Genomic DNA, 10337 nt, shown 5'->3' with positions numbered 1-10337 from the left:
ATAGGATGTAATGAATTCTAGATACCATCGTTTGAATATCTATGATCATGCTGCCAATATGATATATCATGAATGCTTGAATATCATGTTTGAAATGCTCATGATGAAGATTGATTTTTCAGTATCATGCATAAATTTTTGAAATGTAATGTTAATGAATTTGTGCATTGAAACTATAATGATGCACAAATAAGAATGATTACTTACCTTTGTCATGATTTAGAAATTGATGTAAAGGGTTTTTCCCTTGTTGACAATGACAAAGGGGGAGATAGCTAGTTTGCACAAGTCAAGAAGATGCAAAAACTTGTTTGCTAACTTGCTTATTTCAAGAAGCAAAAGTTGTCTTCTTGAACATCACCATCTTGAATATCTCAAGAAGCAAGACTTGCAACTTGCACATTACAATAGGAAGCAATAATCATGAGCTTACACAAGAAATTTATCTTGCATTTGCTTTCGAAATTTTTGCTAGCTTATATATTGTGAAACTTGTATATCGTAAAAATTGCTAGCTTGTTGGTCTAAAGAGAAGCAAAAAGTTGCTATCTCAAAAGAAGCAAATGTGCTATCTTGCCTATCTCAAGAGGCAAAAATGCTAACTTGCGCATCTAGCAAAGTGAGCAAAATTTTCAAGAAGCAAGAGTTACCTTCTTGAACATCTCTAATTTGCTAGCTTGCATGATGTAGAACTTGCTATCTTGAACATTACCAAAAGTGCTATCTTATATGCTATAAAACTTGCATATCTAAAACTTGATAGCATGAATGTTCTAAGCATGATGTAACACTTGCTAAATCTTCTAGCTCCAAGATTGCATGATGATAAAACTTGATACTATGTTTTTCATGCAATGAGATGAACCAATATCACACACACACTTGATTGTGGTACTTCTCCTTTTTGTTGATGACAAAGGGGGAGAAGTATGTTGATGACATGACGAGTGATGCATAAGTTTATGCATATGTTCATGTTGACGTGTTGCAAGTATTCATGATGAATATTGCAATGACTTGAATTCAGTTTGAATTCAAGGTTCTATCAATATGGCATATTGATAGGGGGAGTTTGTTTAAACTCCGGGAGTTAAGTTTAACTCCGTCATCAAGTGGTTGTCATCATCAAAAAGGGGGGGATTGTTGAATCTCGTATTTTGATGATGAAACTACTTGATATATGTTTATGATTTAATCTGCGTTTGGAGTGACGCAGGATGCTTCGATCAGGATGAGACAATTAAAGCAGGAAAATCATATTGTGCCGAAGGAACATGTCAGAAGATTGGACGTCGGGCCGGTGGATCGGTCGACGTATCGACAGAAGGCTTCGGGCCGTGGACTCGGGCATCGGGCCAAGAAGAGCGGGTATTGTGCCAAGGATATCGGAGTTGCGGAGTCAACTGGCCGATTGGGCAATAGGCTGCACGAGAGGACGATGCGCCGAAGAATCGGACGAAGCGTCGAGGGACCAATGACATGTCGGACAACTTGGTTAATTGCTTAGGATTAATTGTCTCGATCGAAGTTTTGATTTGTTGTGCAGGAATAACTACGATGAGAGTAAGACAAGCAGCAGGAGTTGCGCCAGAGTCAAGATCATGATCACGTTGGGAGTTCGAGAGTTCGACGGAAGTTCGGACGGTCGTCGGAGGTTCAGAGAGAACAGATCCGAGAAGTCCAGAAGCTTGCCAAGCGAAGCTCGTCGGAACTCGCCAAGTGGATCGTCGCAAAGTCCAGGAGTATGCCGGATGTCCGTAGAAGGATCACCGAAGGTTATCGGTTGATCGACGGAAGTTGGCCGGAAACTCGCCGGAAGAAGCGATTGACGCATCGGAGCAAAGCTGCAGAAGTTGTCTTAGAGATAATCGTAGTTAGCACGATGATTAAGCATGAAAATGGGAGGTGATCCCATTAGCTTAATCTTGGGGCAATTGGGCCCCTGAAAAGATTCAAAGTGGGTCGAATGGAGTGAACCATTCGGACCCTGATTGCACCAGGAGGTGCAACCGCCCCAGCCAGGAGGTGCAACCGCCTGGGCTGTGGGGTTGAGAGGTGCAACCGCCCCAGCCAGGAGGTGCAACCGCCTGGGCTGTGGGGCTGGGAGGTGCAACCGCCCCAGCCAGGAGGTGCAACCGCCAGGGCTGCACGGCTGGGAGGTGCAACCGCCCCAGCCAAGAGGTTGCACCGCCTGAGCTCAAGTTCCGAGCTCTGCCAGGCGATGCAACCACCAAGCTCAGTCTTCGAGCTTTGGCAGAGAGGTGCATCAGCCTGAGCTCAGTCTCGAGCTCTGCCAGGTGATGCATTCACCAAGCTCAGTCTTCGAGCTCTGGCAGAGAGGTGGATCAGCCTGAGCTCAGCTTGGAGCTCTGCCAGGTGATGCAACCACCGAGCTCTGTTTCGAGCTCTGCCAGGTGATGCAATCACCAAGCTCAGTCTTCGAGCTCTGCCAGGTGATGCAACCATCGAGCTCAGTCTTCGAGCTCTGGCAGAGAGAAGCAATCGGCAGAGCTCAGTCTTCGAGCTCTGCCAGGCGGTGCCACCTCTCCAGTCGAGAGGTGCAACCGCCTGATCCCAGAATTCTGGGATTTGATCGATTTGATCGTTTTGAGCTCGAATTTTGAATTGGGTTGGGGCCTATAAATACCCCACCCATTCAGCACTGAATTGAGCAAGAACTGACCCGAAATCTTGATCTTTTCAGTGGTTCTTAGAGCTCAAAACTGCTAGTTTTCCTCCTCCTTCTGTTCTTCAAGTTTGAGTTGAAAAGAGAGGAGAGAAAACATCTGTAAAGGTTGTCTCCTAAGCCTGTCAAAAGGAGAGAAACTGTAAGAGGGAAGTTTGGCCTTCGCCCATTGAAGGAAGGCACCTAGTTGACGTCGGCAACCTCATCGGTGGAGGAAGCCAAAAGTGGAGTAGGTCAAGGCTGACCGAACCACTCTAAATCTCTGGTTTGCGTTTATTTTCGAGCACTTTATCATTACTGCAAACCTCCCTCATCACTACTGCTCTCTGCGCTTTCACGAACAAGTTCTAAGTGCTGTTCTTCCAAATCTGCATTCAGACGTAAACTCGTATTTTCATACATTACAGTTTACGTTTACGTTTGATTCTGCAGAACTGTTTTCCGTGCTTTTACGAACGAGCTTCCTTGCAGTTTACGCTTACATTTTAATCCTATTAATAACTGCAATCTGTCCTCTACGATTTTACGAACGAGTTTCAACACTTAGACGTAAAACTGCATTCAGACGTAAATCGGCTTTCTTCGCTCAATCATCAGATTTCAGTTCACGTTTACGTCTTGGTTTCAACTGCATACTGCCTTCTGCGAGTATACAAACGAGTTTCAAAGTTTAGACGTAAATCTGCGTCTAACTGCGTTTAGACGTAAATCTGCGTTTAGACGTAAAACTGCGTTTAGACGTAAAACTGCGTTTAGACGTAAAACTGCGTTTAGACGTAAATCTGCGTTTAGACGTAAAACTACGTTTAGACGTAAAACTGCGTTTAGACGTAAATCTACGTTTAGACGTAAATCTGCATTTAGACGCAATCTGCGCTTAGACGCAAAACTGCGCTTAGACGCAATCTGCGCTTAGACGCAAACTGCACTTAGATACAAACTGAGAATTTGCTTTTGCATCATAATAGTTTTTGAACGAACGCAGCTTTTGGTTTTTAATCGCTGTAAGATTTCCGCTGCACTAATTCACCCCCCCCCCCCTCTTAGTGCTCTCGATCCTAACAAAATTCTGTAATGGTTGTCTCTTAAGCCCGTCAAAAGGAGTGAAATTGTAAAAGGGTGGTTGGCCTTCGCCTATTGAAGGAAGGCCTCTAGTTGACGTCGGTGACCTCGTCGGTGGAGGAAGCCAAAAGTGGAGTAGGTCAAGATTTACCGAACCACTCTAAATCTCGGTTTGCATTTACTTTGAGCATCTTATCTTTACTTCAAACCTTCTCAATAGCTTACTGCCTTCTGTATTTTTACGAACGTGTTTCAAAGTTCAATGCTTTCCGAATCGACGTTTAGACGCAAATCAGTTTTATCGTACGAACATCATATTTCAGTTTGCGCTTACATTCTGATTTCCATCATAACTGCAAACTGCCTTTATATCTTTGCTTTAACTGTATCTCGCTTCATCTCAAGTTAAAGTGGTTTACGAATCGGCTTTCACACCGAAATCACTTTTATCGTACGAACGTCGTATTTCAGTTTGCGCTTATATTCTGATTTTCATCATAACTGCAAACTGCCTTCATAGATTGACTTTAACGTCATCTCGCTTGATCTTAAGTTAAAGTAATCTTAGAATCGGCTTTCACACCGAAATCGTTTTTATCGTTCGAACGTTTTTTATCGTTGAAAGATTTCCGTTACACTAATTCACCCCCCCCCCCCCCCCCTCTTAGTGCTCTTGATCCTAACATAAAATATATCACATAAATCAAAAATCATAAATAAGGAAGAATGCATTATTCTTCAAAATATCTCTATCCCTAAAATCTTATCGAATTTTCAATAAAAATTTGATAAATCTATTTATACTATTTAATGATTTTGATGATTTGACAAATTGAATTAGTTGAAAATAATGATGATTTGACAAATTGTATCATACTTGATGGTTTTACATTTTAAAATTATGCATGATGAGTTGAAGTAATAATAGTTTAAAAATATTTACTCAAATTCATGAATCGACAATCTTTTTATCACATGAATCATGATTCCTTCACTTGATGACCCAATATTTCTTATGCATGAACCAAGTTCTCCTTTCCTCTTGTCGTTTACTAAAGAGGAGATTTTTTTTTATGAATCATGACTTTTTTAATTATAACTTGAGATTTTTTTAATATATAAATCATGATCTTGACAACTTGAGATTTCTTATACATGAATCGAGATATTTTATTTGTTTCTCCTATGATTCTTTTTGTTTTTTATAAAAAAAAAGTTTTATCTGCATCATGATCTTGATTCTTACATAATAATAACTTGAGATTCTTATGAATCAAGATTGTTTAATATGATTCTTCTTTTCGTATCTAAAAGAATCATAATTTGTCTCTTGATATTCACAACTTAAAATTTTTAACCGCTGCAGTATATCAGATCGTCGCTACAGTACCGTCGCCCTAGGGAGATCTGGTCTCGTCGCCCTTGGGGAGAAGCTGATGCTGCAGGAGATCCGATCACCACAACAGTCCTAGATCTGGTTGCCGCTACAGCGTCGCCCTAGATCTGGTCGCCGCTACAGTGTCGTCGCCGCTACAGCGTCGCCCGAGATCTGGTCGCCGCTACAGTCGTCGCCCTAGATCCCTATGGCGACGATTCTGTAGTGGCGACCAGAAAAGGGATCAAACATGGCAGCGACGGCCCCTAAGGCTGGCGACGGTGGCGGGAGGGATGAAACGATGGCAAGGCTCCCTACCGCTACCCCCCAAGTTGCTCTTCCACCATATCCTTTCCAGAGAGAAACTCCTTCGACGAAGCAGCATCGAAGCAGGTCGCGCTCTAGATCGCGGCAGCCTGTTCTCATTTCCAATGATCCTCGGCCTTGGACTAGCCTCTTCAAGGCTCTGGTTGGAAGTCCAGATCTAAGCTTGGAATTCATTACTCCAGAAGTTCAGGCTGATAAGAAGATTGCTGTATATGAGACTGCTGATTCAGTAGAGCTTATTGAGACATGGTCTATGTCGATTGTTGGCTATGTGGTAGGTCTCAAAACTTCTCATTTCCCACTATCCTCATTTATCAAAACTTTTTGTAGAAACTCATTTATCAAAACTCGATGGGGATTATCGTCATTTGATCTTCATATGTTGGAGAACGGATTCTTTGTTTGCAAGCTATACTCTGAAGAAGATCTGCAACGAATCCTCGAAGGATTCTGGACTATCCGCGGTCATCCAATGATTCTACGACGTTGGTCTCCTGATGTCCGTTTGGAGTTAGATAGCCTACAGTCTATTCCATTATGGGTATCCTTTCAAGGACTGCCTCTACATCTTTGGAGTCGACGTTTTATAGCAAAGTTATGCAGCACTCTGGGACAGCCACTCTACATTGATAAAGCAACAGCAGCTCAGACGAGATTAGCATTTGCACGAGCATGTGTGCTGGTTTCTTCCGATGAAGATCTTCCTAACGAGGTTTTCTATCGTGATCTTGACGGGAACACTCGGAAGGTGCATGTCTCATATTCCTGGAAGCCACAACGATGTCAGCGTTGCTTTTCTTTTGGTCATGCAAATGGAGCTTGTCAACAAACCCCAAAACCAACCACAAAGGTCTATCGACCATGTCAAGTGCCTCAGCAACAATCTTCTCTAATGGCGGTAGCACCGATGGTGGCAAAAACTATTGAGCACTCCGACTCGCAAGGAAAGCACCGCGGACAGAAGGACAATTCCAAAACTTTATCTCTTCCTATAATGTCAGAGCCTTCCACAACAGAGGTTTCCCATGGTACTAGTGGACAGGAGAAACATAAGTCAGGAACTTTATCTCTTCCAATACCATCGGATCCATCTACAATCGCTCAACGAACTCAGGTCCAAGCAAATCTCGCCAGCAAGGATATTCTTCCTCAACAAACTCAGGCCTCAACAAACATCGCCAACAAGGATATTCTGTCTCAACAAACTCATGCCCCAACAAACCTCTCTAGCGAGGCTGCTCCAATAAGTACTATCCAGGATATTGTGCTGCAACAATCCTATCGAGCTTCAACAAACCCTACCAATCAAGACCACATGATTCAAGGTATTTTAAAGTTTAAAAATCTGCAAGCTGTGGATGAAGTGGATAAATATAGGAATAAAGCCATAAAAGGTAAGGATATTGTGCGGGAGGAAAATACAAAACCGAAAGATAAGAAAAAGGATGGTACAATCCATCCAAAGTTGTAGGATGTATTCCTTACTACCTTTTCATTTGTTTATTACTAATGAAGATAACATGCTGGAATGTTCGCGGACTTAATAAGCCGGAGAAATGTCGGGAGCTCAACAGAATAATCAAGTCTGCCGCATGTGATATTGTTATTCTAGTGGAAACGAAAATTAAACAATCGCACATTCAAGCTCAAAAGAATTTAATATGGCCGGACGCAGAATTGTTTACCAATGACTCAAATGAAACTTTTGGTAGAACATGGGTCTTATTGCATCCTAACTCTATTAATGCTTGGTTTATTTCTGCTACTGATCAATTCATTCATCTTAAGGTAGAGGATAAAAAGAATGGCTATCAATTCAATCTCATTGGTATATATGCTTCAAACAGTATGCAAGAAAGAAATACTCTTTGGTCTGACCTGACTAATATTGTAAATGGCTGTCTCAATGTACCTTGGATTGTTCTTGGAGACTTTAATACTGTTCGGTACACAAATGAAAAAGAGGGGGGTAGACAACTTTCAGAAAGCCAGCTTCAAAGTTTTAATGATTACATTGACACTGCAGTATTGTTTGATATGAAATCTGTGGGTAATTGTCTCTCCTGGAGTAATCAAGGTGCTGCTAACAGAAAAATAATGGCTCGACTTGATAGGTGTTTGATTAATCATGAATGGTTAACAGTTTACCCAGATTCACTTCTTGAGTATGGTACTCCTTTGTTTTCTGACCATTCTTTAATGTATATACACGCAGAAAAATCGACACCAAGAGGCAAGAAACCGTTTAGATTCTTTAACATGTGGAGTACTCATCCTCAATTTCTTGATATTATCAGATCTGCTTGGAATGTTAATGTGCATGGATCCCCCCCTTACATCTTATGTCAAAAGCTCAAAGCCTGTAAAGCAGCACTAAAGGAGTGGAATACAAATACCTTTGGCAATATTAACACCAGAGTTCAATTTTGCAGAAATGAACTAATGTCATTGCAATATGAGCTGCAACTTCAGCCAAATGATGAAAATATTATCTACAAAGAGACAGAAGCCAGAAATAACTTCATGCAAGCCTTAAAATAGGAGGAAAGTTTTGCAAAGCAGAAGTCTCGACAGAATTGGCTTACACTAGGGGATTCCAATACTAAATTTTTCTATTCTTCAATTGCTACTCGAAGGGCTATTAACCGTATCAGCAAATGCAGAGACAAAGATGATAATCTTATTGAGAATTTAGATGAGGTTAAAGCACACACAAAGCAATTTTTTTATTCCTTACTCAATCAAGCTGGGAAACCTAATAACATTCATGTGGAGCCGACTAGAAAACTTGATTCGGAAGCTATTTCAATCCTCAATGCCCCAATTACAAATGACGAAATTGTTTGTGTTGTCTTTAAGTCACCAAAGCACAAAAGCCCAGGTCCAGATGGATTTCCAGTTGAATTTTATCAAACTGCTTGGTCTATTATTGGAAATGATGTGATCAAGGCTTGCCAACATTTCTTCTCTTTAGGTCATATTCTTAGAGAGATGAATTGCACTTTTATTTCTTTAATTCCGAAGAATGCAGGGGCTGATTCACTAGAAAACTATCGACCCATATCATTATGCAACTTTGTTTACAAGATCATCTCCAAAGTATTGGCAAATAGAATGCAAAAGGTAATACACAAGATTATTAGCCCAAATCAAGATGCTTTCATCAAAGGGAGAAGTATACATCATAACATTTTGCTTGCTAATGACTTGGTCAAAGATTTGCATTCAAAAGCAAGAGGGACAAAAATCTGTTTTAAAGCTGATTTACGGAAAGCCTTTGATTCAGTTAATAGGAAGTTTATCTATAAGATGCTTCTCGATATGAACTTCCCACAGCAATGGGTTAATTGGATTCAATCTTGCCTGGAAACTCCAAAGTTTTTGATACTCTTTAATGGCTCACCTATTGGTTTTTTTGGGAGCACGAATGACATCCGACAAGGTGATCCACTATCTCCGTATCTTTTTACTATTGCGATGGAAGGACTTAGCTGTATGTTGGAACACGCAGTCTTAAATGGCAGCATTAAGGTACCCATTGCTGGTTCTGTTCATATATCACATATAACTTTTGCAGATGACTTACTTATCTTTCTCCAAAATGAACCAACTTCAGTAAAGAACCTGGCTACTATTATGAATGACTTTGGTATGGTTTCTGGACTTCAGTTAAATCATTCGAAAAGTAAAGTATATATGAGCCCTTACGTTGAGGATAAGGTTTTTATTGCGAAAACTTTGGGGGTTAGTGAGGGAAGCTTGCCAGTTCCTTATTTGGGTCTCCCGCTCATATCCACAGGCATTCACAAAACCCATTGTCAGCCTATCTTGCAAAAAATAAATAATAGAATATTTTCTTGAAAAAATAGGTTTCTATCAAAAGCAGGACGACTCGAACTCATCCGTTCGGTATTGCACTCCTACTCTATATATTGGTGTAATGCATTTCTTCTGCCTGCTGGACTTCTCCATGATATTGAACGGTTATTAATGAACTTTTTTTGGAATGGCACAAATGATAAGGCAATGCATATGGTAAATTGGGATAGCATTTGCAAACCGAAAGATGAAGGGGGGCTAAACTTGAGAAATACTAGAGATTGGAATCAAGCTTGTCTGGTACAGCAATTGTGGGATCTTTTGCAAAATAAATGTTCCTTATGGTCACATTGGGTTTCTGCTAGGTATCTTTCAAAGGAATCAATCTAGGAAATTTTAAAGGAACACATTTCCTATGCAATCTCTTCTGGTACTAGTACTAATATGTGGTTTGATCCTTGGGTAAATGGGAAGAGTATATTTCAATTATACGGTGACAGAATACGAAAAGATCTTGGGGCTCCCAAAGATTGGAAGGTTTCTGAGTTCATTGCTAACGGTGCTTGGTGTCTCCCTAATCCTATTTCTCCCGAAATGTTATCACTTTGGCCGACTATTATAGCTATTCCAATCAGGAACAACTCTTCAGATATACTTATTTGGCCTCATGACAATGGCAAATTTAATGCCACATCCGCATGGAATCAAATTAGGCAAAGAAATAACAAGTGGGTCCCAAGCAGTTGGACATGGGATCGACCGGGATCACAAAGACATTCCTTATGTACATGGCAGGCTCTTCTCAATAAACTACCGATAATAGACAATATGAAAAGAAGAGGTATCTATCATGTTAACCGATGCTCCCTTTGTATGCAACAAGAAGAAACTGTTGACCACCTCTATTTTGCTTGTGATTATACAAAATGGATATGGAAGGAGATTCTCCAGCGATTTGAACTCAATAGACTGCCGCAACCAAACTTGCACAAAGAACTAAGCGACCTCATGCAATGTTTCTCAAGAAAAGGGCCTCTAACACAACTGGCAAAGGTTACTTTCAGATGC

The sequence above is a fragment of the Musa acuminata genome, chromosome BXJ3-4 (genome assembly GCF_036884655.1).
Source record: "Musa acuminata AAA Group cultivar baxijiao chromosome BXJ3-4, Cavendish_Baxijiao_AAA, whole genome shotgun sequence".
In the NCBI taxonomy this organism is placed as follows: Eukaryota; Viridiplantae; Streptophyta; class Magnoliopsida; order Zingiberales; family Musaceae; genus Musa; species Musa acuminata.
Note: the sequence above shows the minus strand (reverse complement) of the source record.